Genomic DNA, 12,149 nt, shown 5'->3' with positions numbered 1-12,149 from the left:
CTCTTCCCCCTTATGTTCTCTTTCTCCTTAAATGTTTTTTTGTCTTGTTTGTTCCATGTTTCTTCTGTTCTCTGTGTATCCTTAGAATTCATAAATTTCTATTTAGTCCCTACTCCTGGAAAATAAAGAACAGATCCCCAAAGCAAATCAAGGACACTACTAACTGTACCATGGAGCTTATTTTGACTCCTTTCTCTCTCTCTCTCTCTCTCTTCCTTATAAAAACAATCTGCAACTGGAAGAATATTAAGCTGTTAAGTCAGGAAGATGATGGATGATAATGTTACATTTTGTACCACTGTTCAGTGATAGTACAGATTTAGTGATCTCTCAGCACTTCATGAAACCTGAATGGAATACAGTTTTTTCTCCTTTTGTAAAAGAAATTAGATATGATGGCAATTTTATATGCTGTATGTAAATGAATTACTTTATAATTTCCTCATACCTGATAAACTAAGCAAATGATTAAAAAAGACTTTATGGCATTATCTATATTGAATACCAAAACATTGGGCTAAAACTATTTAGATTACATCAACTCAATTTGCTATGAACATATGAACAATAAATGGTAAGTAGTGTCGATTTGAACTAGACAAAAGCAAATATATTTTGAATGAATCTCATTGAGTATATTCTTTGCACAATAAATGAAAGTAATATGATCTTAAATGATGTCCTACATGAATATTTCTAAGTTCATAGTTGATAAGAACTTGAAAATTTCAAGAGAATTGAAATAAATAGGGAGATATCCCATCCCCTGAAAAGTATCACAAAACACATTTCCCCTTAGACATGAATAATAAATTCTTTTGTTAAAATACAAATAGCAAAATTAGGTAAAATATGAAAAGTAACTCTGGTTTATTATGATGGGCTAATACATGTGTTTATCTCCTTTTTTCCTAAGAGCTAATTAAAGTGATAGTAAAGGAGTAAAATGTGGGTGGAAAAGCCCAAAGCAAAGAGAACGGTATGAGAGTCATTAGTAGAGAAGAAACTTAACCAATTTCTAGAAGGCAGAAGGTGATAGAGTGTCCATTAAAGATGTAGGATAAGATAAGATGCATCAGTGTGTCTAGGCAGAAGAGGCAGTTGCAAAAGAGGGAGCAGCTTGCTTTGAAGAAGAGAGGAGACTCACAAACATAGTTATTGTAGGGTATTGGGAGTGATTTAGGGCACTAAAATCATGCCTGAAGAGCAATCAATCCTATCTTCATCCCTAGATCCAGGACCCCAGGAGGCAGCTTAAAAAAATATTTACAAATCTGTGTTAAATACTTGAAAAGGTTTAGGGCAACTAATGTAGGCATCGGAGCTCCTGACAAAGGCTCCTGCATTCTGACATTGGTAGTCTCCTGCTTTACTCACTATGGAATGAATAAATATGGCAAGCCCTACCCAAATACACAGTTTCCAAGCAGATTTTATTGTTCAGATCTTTAAAAAATGAGTGGATAACCAAGGATTAGCATGTGTTTTCCAAAAGCTTAAAATGAGACTGACTCAAGTAAAAGTGCAGAGAAAACAGACCCCATAAGACAGAGAATACAGAGAGCAGAAGGACCTTGGTATCTCTAGAGAGTTTGTATATTGTAGACTATGAAATGTAAAATGAAAACACAAAAGAGCTATTAGAAATTAAGACTATAGGGACACCTGGGTGGCTCAGCAGTTGAGCATTTGCCTTCGGCTCAGGGCGTGATTCCAGGATCTGGGATCGAGACCCGCATCGGGCTCCCTGTAAGGAGCCTGCTTCTCCCTCTGCCTATGTCTCTGCCTCTCTCTCTCTGTGTCTGCCTCTCATGAGCAAATAAATAAATCTTAAAAAAAAGAAATTAAAAATACATGATTGCATTTATAAAAATAGTTTGGAAGATAAAGAGCTATCCCAAAAATTAAAACAAAAAGACATGAATATAGAAAAATATATAGATGCATGTAAGATCAACTTAGAAGCTCCTACATCTGAAGAGCAAGTTTCTACAATGAAAGGAGAGAAAAAAAAGAGTAAATTATCAAAGAAATTATACAGGATATTTCCCCATTTACAAAACCTAAATACAGGTATCCTCTGCCCTTCAAAAGTTTCTGTTCCCCTGAGCAGTGAGAGTGGCATCACCAAGCTCCTTCCCTGGGAGCCATATTCAGTATCTCAGTGTCCTAGCTATGAACTAGGACTGTGAGCACCCTTGCTTTATTTGGATTTATTTTATGTGTCTGTTAGCAAGATGTGTCCTAAGATATCAGAAAAGCCTGAAAGAGGTTTTTTTTAAGGTCTGGAAATGCTCAAGAAATTTCCCATATAAAGTAATGGCAACTGCTTTGCTTTGTGCCATTTTAGCTTCTGAAAGTTTGCATAGGAATGCTCTACTCTTATATAATGGGGGAAACCTGTGTTCATGTTAGAAGGGCATGGCCTAATGAATGAAAAAAAGATTTACTCTTAGAAAATTACTGTGAAATTTTACAAGTTTAATAATAAAGAGAAGAAATTGGAACTTTTCAGAGAAAGAGTGTGAGTTGGTCACATGCAAAGAGAGAAGAATTTGACTGGCATTGGGCTTATCAATACTGAATGCTGAAAGACAATAATTAGTGCCTTTATCTTTAGGGGAAAAATTAGAGGAAACTATACTAGGGATATTGTTTCACATGTAAACTTTGCAAAGTTTGCCTACAATGTACTTTTTCTTAAGAAATTATCTGAGGACATAGTGTAGCAAAATTAACAGTCAACAGAGACAGGGAAGACATTAGACTAGGAAAACAGTAACTTTTTTGTCCCAGAATGACAACTGTGCAGGAGACCTTAAGAGCAATTAGTCCAGAATGGACAGACATGTGCAAGAGGGAGTCTCAGAAGTAAGGGGAATTGATCTACCAAAATACTGTATGAGATTCTCTAAGAAGAAGTGGGTATGGGGGAGTCAATTACTGTACAGAAATAAAAGGAAAGTTCATTTGAACTTAACCCTAATGAATTTCCCTTTTGAATGGCACAGATGACGTGAAGTTGGACTCAGAGAAAAGGAATATATCAGAGTCCACCACCTCACTCCTGAAGAACAACATGAGCACTGTCATAATAATGAAAACATTTGTGTTTAACTTGCAGAATCAGCTAGTAAACTAATTATAGAATACTTAAGAGATATTTCATCTACTCTTATAATAGAAACAACAAAATGTTTCCAACCATGATAACATAAAAGAATAGGGAAAGACCGCATGATGAAAGAATTAAAAATTAGGAGAAGAGATGAAAAAAAGATGGAAGTGGAACTGACATCCTACATAAAAATAGGGTGCTAAGAGAGCTTTCCTATAGTGAATGAAAAAATAATAAAGATTTAAATATGAGGTGTGAAGTTAAAAGTTGCTAAGGTCTAAACTGTGAATAGTCATAAAATCGTATTATGAGATAAGGAAGTGTCTTTGCCTAAGTGACTTCAGTCTGCATTTTGCTGAGCAAAAAAGTCAGTAAAAATTTTTCAGAATTGATAACCTGCCCACCCAAAAAGTGGAAAAATAAACAGTATTAGAAATATGGTTTTGGCCACCTGAAGCCCTATAATTAAACCTAAATGTGGTTGCCCCTGGAAAAGGAGACTTGCTTTTTATTCTAAGCATATAATTTTCTAATTACGTGTATACAATATTTAAATTATAATTTTAAAAGCTAAAATAGTTGCAAAAACTTAATATTAGCCATTAAATTTAAAAAGCAAAAATCACATTTATGTATTGCCCATTGACAAATAATTTCCAGGTTTTTAAATGCCATGCTTCCTTGCAGGTCTAGGAAGTAGGTGGAAATTGAATATAGAAATAGTCTCCAGAAATAAAAGCTGTGAGTATTCTGAATATTAATTTGGCTTCAGTCCTGTAAGGACTAGATTGAAATTGTGTTCCTTAAACTTCCATCTCTGTCTATAGTTGACATGGCAGTCTCTTTCCCTTTATTTATTTATTTTTTTCTCTCTCTTTCCCTTTAATTATTTCACTTAAAAAAAAATTAGAATCCATACTATGAATTACATTTATCAGTTATTTTATAGAGATGTTAAGAAAAGTTAATAGGTGATTACATTTATTAGTACATGTGTAGGAGCTGTATTAAAAGATATTATGCATGTGATTCAAGTAGAAATGCTAAGTATTTTATTTCAAAATAGTGACTACGACCTAGGAAAAATGTGACCCACTTTGTAGAGAAGGAAAAATCAGTCTAAAATTTCTTGAAAAATACTTTGTTTTTATTTTTTTAGCAGTTTTTATTAAAAGTCGTATATAAGATTACTTCATTCCTGCATCTTCTTAATTGTTTCTTCCTTATATTTACCCTTTTTCTTTCTTACCTTGGCTTTATGCTCAAGGATCCTGTTTTGGTCTTTATCCAGTTTTAGTTTACTGGTAACCGAGTTGCTAGGGTGAATCCCCACACAAATAGTTGTGCCATTTGCCTCCTCCCACTGTACTCATTCAGTGTAGATGTCACATTTTGTCCTGTAAACCTAGACTATTTTGCAAATTTGCTGATCTTTGTAGTGTCCTTGCCCAGCCTACACTTTATCATCTTTTTTGAATGGGCATGCATTCAACATTGTATTTCTGTCTGAGCATTTGCAAAGAGAGGAACAGATACTCTTCCTGTGGATGTGAGAAGGTGTATGGAAATGCCTTTTACATTTCTTGCTCTAGTCAGAAGTCAGAAGTCACACAGGGACTGAATTTCATTTTGACCATCCATTTCAGTGATGGCCACAAAAGAAAAGAGTGGAAATATCTTCTAAAGATGAATGCACTTTTGAAAAAAAGATATCTGGAATCTCAGAAGTTTGTTAAAACTAGTTCTGGATATAGATCAATATAATGTCTCAATATGAAATATAAACATAATGGGATGTTCATTTCTATAACACTTTATATCCAGAGGAAATGGCCAATTGGAAACACAGGAAGAAATTATAGTGACCTCAATTGTTTTGATACTGAAAGTGAATGGAGATTTTGTAGTTATGAAGTTTGACTCAACACTTAGCCAGACCATACATACAACTAAAACTCAAAATGAGATTTTTAACCTTCTTTATTGGCAAGGTTAGCTCCTCTAATATAGGTAGTCTCTATTGCCTCAAGGCAGAAGCACAGTTTAGATAAAGCAAGAAGATACAAAGTCCATATTTGCTTCAGATGTATGCATATTTCATGTGTTGATTCCTTTTATGGGTGTGAATGAGTGTCTGAACTCAGTCTATGTAACATAACTTTAATATGAATTGAGATGGATTAGTTAAAACCTGTACAAGAACTATATTTGGAATTAGGAATTGTGCCATGAACCTCATATAATCATTTCCCAAAACTGACAGCACATCAGTGGCTTGAGGTGTCTTGGCTTCTGTGATGTTTGGATATAACCCAGCATTGTATCCATATGGCAAAGGGATACTGCTGAGCTTAGATCACTTAGGCCAGGAATTAAGACAGAATTTACACCAGGACTTAAAAGCTTCTGACACCTAAACTAAAAATGACTTTGCTGTCTTCTTATAACAATGGATGTTTTTTTCTGAAATACATTAGAGGATAAAATCAATTCTTAATATTTAAGTATAAAATAATTAATTTATTCATTTAACAACCATTTACTGAGAACTTATGTGCCAATACTGTGCTAGGTGCTGGGAATATAAGAGGAAGACAAAATAGGTCCATGTGTTGTAGCTCCTCAAAATACTATTGCCTATCCTTTCCGTTTCTTCTTTTATTCTTCTTTTTGTTTTTTGAATCATCTGACAAGGAAAGTTAAATGAAGAAGTGATTTCAGACTAAGACTATATTGAGAGAAAAAGAATGTAGCATTGAGACCACTGAATATCTCTTGATATTAAATAATTACAGAAAGTCTTCCACTAAGCTTACTTAGATAACTTGAAATTTATCTAATTTTAAACCACTTTTACCTTTACTGTTCTACAAAACATAAATTGTCAAACACAGAAACCAGCAAGTTCAAGTAGTTTCCCATGTTTAATTTTCTAGAAAAAAATGAACATGAGGGGGTGCCTGGTTGGCTCAGTCAGCTAAGTGTCTGCCTTCAGCTCAGGTAATGATCCAGGGTCCTGGGATCAAGCCCTGCTTTGGGCTTCCTGCTCAGCAGGGAATCTGCTTCTCTCTTTCTGCCCTCCTTCCCTGTCCCCTGCCCCAGTTCTCTCTCAAATAAATAAAATCTGAAAAAAATTAATGTGAGGGTCAAGAAAGGACATATTTAGCAATTGTATTTCTTATTAGGTCCCACTGATTTGGTCTTGCATATACGTTTTAATGGTAGTTGTCCTGACTGTGTGAAGAAAACTTATTTCCATAATATAGTAAATCAATATAATTTTGCAAACTTTGTGAGATTTCAGTGATTCTGTGTGTGTGTAATGGGTTTTTATGTTAGATGTAGACCATTTTAAAAATATACATGTAGGGGCACCTGGGTGGTGCAGTCAGTTGAGTGTCAGACCCTTGCCTTAGGCTCAGGTCATGATTTCAAGGTTGTGAGATTGAGCCCTGTGTCAGGTTCTGCACTGAGCATGGAGCCTGCTTGAGATACTCTCTTACTCTGTGCCTCTTGCCCCACGCCACTTGCACTTGGTCACTTAAAAAAAAAAAAAGGATAAATATGAAACTATGTGAGCCCTGGTTCCAAATAAAGATATTTTATATGTAGTCTCTGGCCAGAGAGATTCCTGTGAACATTTATGAACTTTGTGTTTTGCATTCTTTGATTCTTCTATATGATTCCTCTCTCCATCAATATCCTCCATGTGTCACCCATTAGCTATCGCCCATCTGCTCAGTGACTCACAGTATGCAATGCCAGCCTTTGTCTTCCTGGCATTTGACTTTGATCCACCATAACTTTCCACCCCACAGTGACATTCTGAGTAAACTAAAATTTATAGCATTAATCTACAAAGCACACTTGAAGTGAAAAATTATAATGGCTCAAAGCATCAACAATTTAAAAATAATATCTTAAATGAGTCATTTATTAATTTACTCACTTATTCATTTTATTACTCATTAATTCATCAAGCTAAGATTTAATGAGCATCAAGCACTGTTCCATGTACTAGAACTGCAATGGTAAGCCAAAACATGACATATTTTTTCTGGTTTCATTTTGAAGAAAGCTTCCATTTTGAAGAAAAAGGGGCTAAAACAAGTAAGCAAAAAGGAAATATATCAGGAAAATTTTAATGCAAATATTTAAGTAGAATAATTAGATAGTGACAGGGGGGTTGCTGCTTTAGATTGGGTGAGTAGGGAGGGCCTTTCAGAAAGGGTGATATCTAATCTGAGATCTAATTGACAAGAAGTCAGCCATAGCTTCATCAAGATAAGAAGCTTCTGCAAAGTAAAGGAAACAGTCAACAAAACTAAAAGGAAACTATAGAATGGGCGAAGATATTTGCAAGTGATATATCAGATAAACGGCTGGTATCCAAGATATATAAAAAAAAACTTATCAAACTCAACACTCAAAAAACAAACAATCCAGTCAAGAAATGGGCAGAAGTTATGAACAGACATTCTCCAAAGAAGACCTACACATGGCCAACAAGCATATGAAGAAATGTTTCATCTCACTTGCCATCAGGGAAATACAAATCATAACCACAATGAGATACCACCTCACACCAGTGAGAATGGCTAAAATTAACAAGACAGGATAAAACAAATGTTGGAGAGGATGTGGAGAAAGGGGAACCCTCTTGCACTGTTGGTGGGAATGTGATCTGATACAGCTACTCTGGAAAACTGTGTGTAGGTTCCTCAAGAAGTTAAAAATAGAGCTACCCTATGACCCAGCAATTGCACTACTGAGTATTTACCCCAAAGATACAGATGCAGTGAAACACCGGGACACCTGCACCCCAATGTTTATAGCAGCAATGTCTACAGTAGCCAAACTGTGGAAGAAGCCACGATGTCTTTCGACAGATGAAAGGATAAGGATAATGTGGTCTATGTACACAATGGAATATTACTCAGCCATCAGAAAGGATGAATACCTACCATTTACATTAATGTGTATGGAACCGGAAGGTATTAAGCTAATATTAAGCTAATTGCAATAAGTCAATCGGAGAAAGACAATCATGTGGTTTCACGCACATGTAGAATATAAGAAATAGTGAAAGGGACTATAAGGGAAAAGAGGGAAACTGAGTGGGAAAAATTAGAGAGGGAGACAAACCATGAAAAACTGCTAACCCTGGGAAACAAACAAAGGGTTGTAGAAGGGGAGATGGGTGGGGGAATGGGGTGACTGGGTGACAGATGTTAATGGGGACACATGATGTGATGAGCGCTGGGTGTTATACCATACGTTGGCAAACTGAGTTTAAATAAAATTTTAAAAACAGAAAAGAAAAAAAAAGAAGTCAGCCATGGAACCATAAGTCGAAGGGAAGGATACTGAGGCAGTGGATCAGCTAAGAGAGGGCAGTATTAAAGCTGGGGAGTAGGAGTTAAGGCATCTGACTGTCTGGATTTGTATCCTGATTCTATCACTTACTCTCTGGGGATCTTGAACAGTTTTTAACCTCCAAGTGTCTCCTGGATATCAACAGTAATGATATCTATTTCACAGGGTTTTGGGGAAGATTAAAAAAATTATATAACTTAATAAATATTAGCTATTCTTGTTGTCCTCACTATGGCCCTATATCTGGATATGCTTGATGAGTTAAAAGATACAGAAATTAACAACAACAAAAAAAGGCTAGTATGTCCAGAGCACACTTGGAAAAGGAGATGAGGTTAGCTAAGTGGTCCAAAACTGAAGCTATGTAAAATCAGAGTTTTTGGATTTTATTCCAGGTATGATATAAAACTATCGGGGAATTTTAAGAAGATGGGATAGTGGCAGATTATGAGCCAGCTTCTAAAAATATGACTCTAGGTGGCATATGGAAAGGAATTACAGAGGGAATATTGTATAGACAGAGAGGCCAGTTAAAAGATTATCTTGGGCCAGGTGAGATGATGGAAGTGGTGATGGAGATGGAGAATAATAGATGGTTTGGGTCACAATCTTGGGATACAGTTGATGGGACTGGCTTCAGAATAGATGTTATAATGGAAAGTAAAAAGAGGAATTGAAGAAAACCTTAAATTAAAAGATAGTCCAAGATAACATCCCAATTTTGGCTTGTCCTAGCTGGGAAGACTGTAGTTGCCATTTACTCACAGGAAGTAACTGAAGAAGGGATGAGTATGGGAGAAAAGATCAAGAATTCAGTAGAGATTATTTTAAGTTGTTCATGACTGGTATGCATGCCAGTGGAGGTGTAAAGAGGATAGTTAAAAAATCTAGGGAGCATAGACACCCTTTTGAGATACAGCTTTAACAGTCTGGTGAAAGCCAGAGGCTAAATATTGCCTTAGAGGAAGGACATGTACAGAAAAAAGAAAAGCATTTAGAACAGAGCTCTGGGGCATTGTGACCCAGCAAAAGAGCCCAAAAGAAGCTACAAATGGGACCTAAAAATAGTGTAGTGTTAAGAAAAAAAAAAAAACAGTGTTTTAGAAAGGATGAAGTACTGACTTGTGGGGAATACCACTGAGATATCTAATAACCTCACAGAAGTGATCATGGAAGTTAGCAGCAAGGAGCCACTGGTGACCACAAGAATCAAATGGAGATGGTATGTTAAGAACAGAAACTGGATCACAGTTGGTTTTGAAGACTGTAAATTAAAGCAGCAGCTATAGAAGATTCTTTCAAAGGAGAAAAAGCGGAAAGAGGAGGGTAGAGAAATAAAGGATTATGGGAACATTTTATTATTGTGCTGATGTTATTGTTTAAGAAAAGTTTGTTTGCCTCTGCGAATAATCTATTAGAGAGGGGAGATAGAAAAGAGAATTATTAAATAAATGAACACCATGAGTAGATGGTAGTATAATCTATTTAGGAACCATGATAACCATGCCTCTATCTTTTTTATACTTTTTTGGGGGGGGATGGGAGAAGTATCTTTGTTTTTGACTTCTACAAATTCCCAGAAATTTTCCATGGAAATGTTTTTGTAGTATATTCCATCCAGGTTAGAATGCTGAAGTGAGTGTTAAGAGATCCGGTTTCCAATCTAAGCTGTAGCATTAAAATTGAATAATGCACTTTGTCTCTGGGATGGAGTTTCCTCCTCTCAAATGAAAATTCTGAAGCTTGCTATTTCCTTATTCTGACTAAGGAAACACTGAGTGGATAGAGGATCAACAAACTTTTATATGTTGCTGGGAAGAAGGTGGTATTTGTGGGTTGTTGTAAAATACATACACATCATCAGGGTGATCATGGTCACCATCATTATCATCTACTCTCACTCTTGGGAAGCCAAAAAACAGGACTCTCAATGTTGATTTCTTTGCAGCTGAAGTTTATCTTCCAAATAGTTATTTGATTCCAAGCTAAAATTCATCTTGATAATGAAATTGGTAAAATTAAAGGTGCAGGAATTTACAAACAGCTGGATGCTTTTTTAGTTATAATTTTATGGACCGTAATGTCAAGTAAACACAGGTATTTTCAGATTCTGATGGAGTGGAGAAATTGTAAAAATAAAGTAAAATAAAATAAACAATAGAAGTCATTTCTATTTCTTGGCTCCTGAAAACTAGTTTTTGTTCAAATAAATCATTATCTTTCTTACTTCACTCTCACTTTCTATGAGGACAAAACCAGACAGAAAGGATAATTTCCTCAAATGCCTGGAAGACAAATGTTCTTGCAAAAGTGGATGGCAAAGAAGGAAGTTAAGAGTCTTGCTTCATTGATTTTCTCCTGCTATGCTCCTCTGTCTACAGAGAGGCACATGAAAATATTAGCATTTTATAATATATTACATATATACGGTTGTATATATTCAGAAAATATACTGAACAGATAGTTTATGAAAGTGACCGTTTTATTTTCTAATGACTTTTAGACATTAAACTCTTTACGACCAGTTGCAATCCATATTTATCAATCAGTAGCTCAGGAAAATATATCATTTGGGATTCAGTGGATCTGTGTTTGGATCAATGAAGCATAAAAACCATCTGTCTTTTGTTTATTTCTTCAATATATAATTGTATCTTGTAATATCCTGGACTAACAGCTTCTGGATTTAAATCCTAAGGCCATGCCCATATAAGTAAATTAAATGGAGTAGTGAATCCGTTTATGACAGAATGTTGTTTCTTTTTACTTAAGGCCATTGGAGAACTCATGTAGCAAGTAGATATGATTTGATCTTTTACGTCTATTAAAGCTACTGAAAATAAGTTTATGTCTACCATACACAGTGAATTCTAGTAAAATATAGTAAAATCTATGCATATTACTTAAGATTTTATTTGTATATTTAATCTTACCACTTATACTACTGATAGAAAGGTGGGGATAATGATGGACATAATTGATGTATTATTGGGGGCACTAGAATGAGTTTTCTCGATGGGTGTCTGGTAAATAAGGTCAAGAATAATATGTTTTTAATATCTGTATTTTTATAAAATTAAGAATTCTAAATTTATTAAGCTATTATAATTAGCATTTTATTATATATTGCATGTGCATGGTTCTGTATATTCAAAAGTACAGTGAATAGGCAGTTGAGGAAAGTGAGCATTTTATTTCTCTTGATTTGATTTATGAAATTATTTTAAAAATTATCTCATTTTTTTCTGAGATAGAGCTTCTATTTTGAACATATGTTTAAGGGGAAGCCTATTTAACATACAAATTAAGTGGAGCAGAATTGTATGATAAAATCCCAAATAATTTGACAATTCATGCTTTCTTCTAAAAGCACAATTTTTATATCCTTAAAAGTCTTGTTATTTAGTTGTAATCTAGGAAAATGTAGGACATAAAAAGAAAGATAAATAATAAATCAATTTATGGTAAAGTATGCTAATTACCCCAAAATGTGGAAAAATAATGAGGGTTCCAGGATTCTGGGAGAATGAGTCATCATCACCAAGTGCTTGGATACTGAGCAGCTGCATTCTATATCACAGTCTAGAATTTTAGGGAGAGTAGGATTGTCCTTACTAAATGACTCATTTGAAGATCTTCTCAATTTAATTCGTGG

General features: G+C 34.9%; 1 protein-coding gene and 1 pseudogene across 3 annotated transcripts in view; both read right to left on the bottom strand.

Moving 5' to 3' along the window:
• OLFM3 (olfactomedin 3) overlaps positions 1–12,149 on the bottom strand; it is a 188,581-nt gene that overhangs the window by 5,070 nt on the left and 171,362 nt on the right. The window lies entirely within an intron of this gene.
• LOC121486374 lies at positions 4,311–4,746 on the bottom strand (annotated as a pseudogene).

Source organism: Vulpes lagopus, chromosome 3 (genome assembly GCF_018345385.1).
Source record: "Vulpes lagopus strain Blue_001 chromosome 3, ASM1834538v1, whole genome shotgun sequence".
Taxonomy (NCBI): Eukaryota; Metazoa; Chordata; class Mammalia; order Carnivora; family Canidae; genus Vulpes; species Vulpes lagopus.
This window is presented reverse-complemented; position numbering and strand designations above follow the sequence as displayed.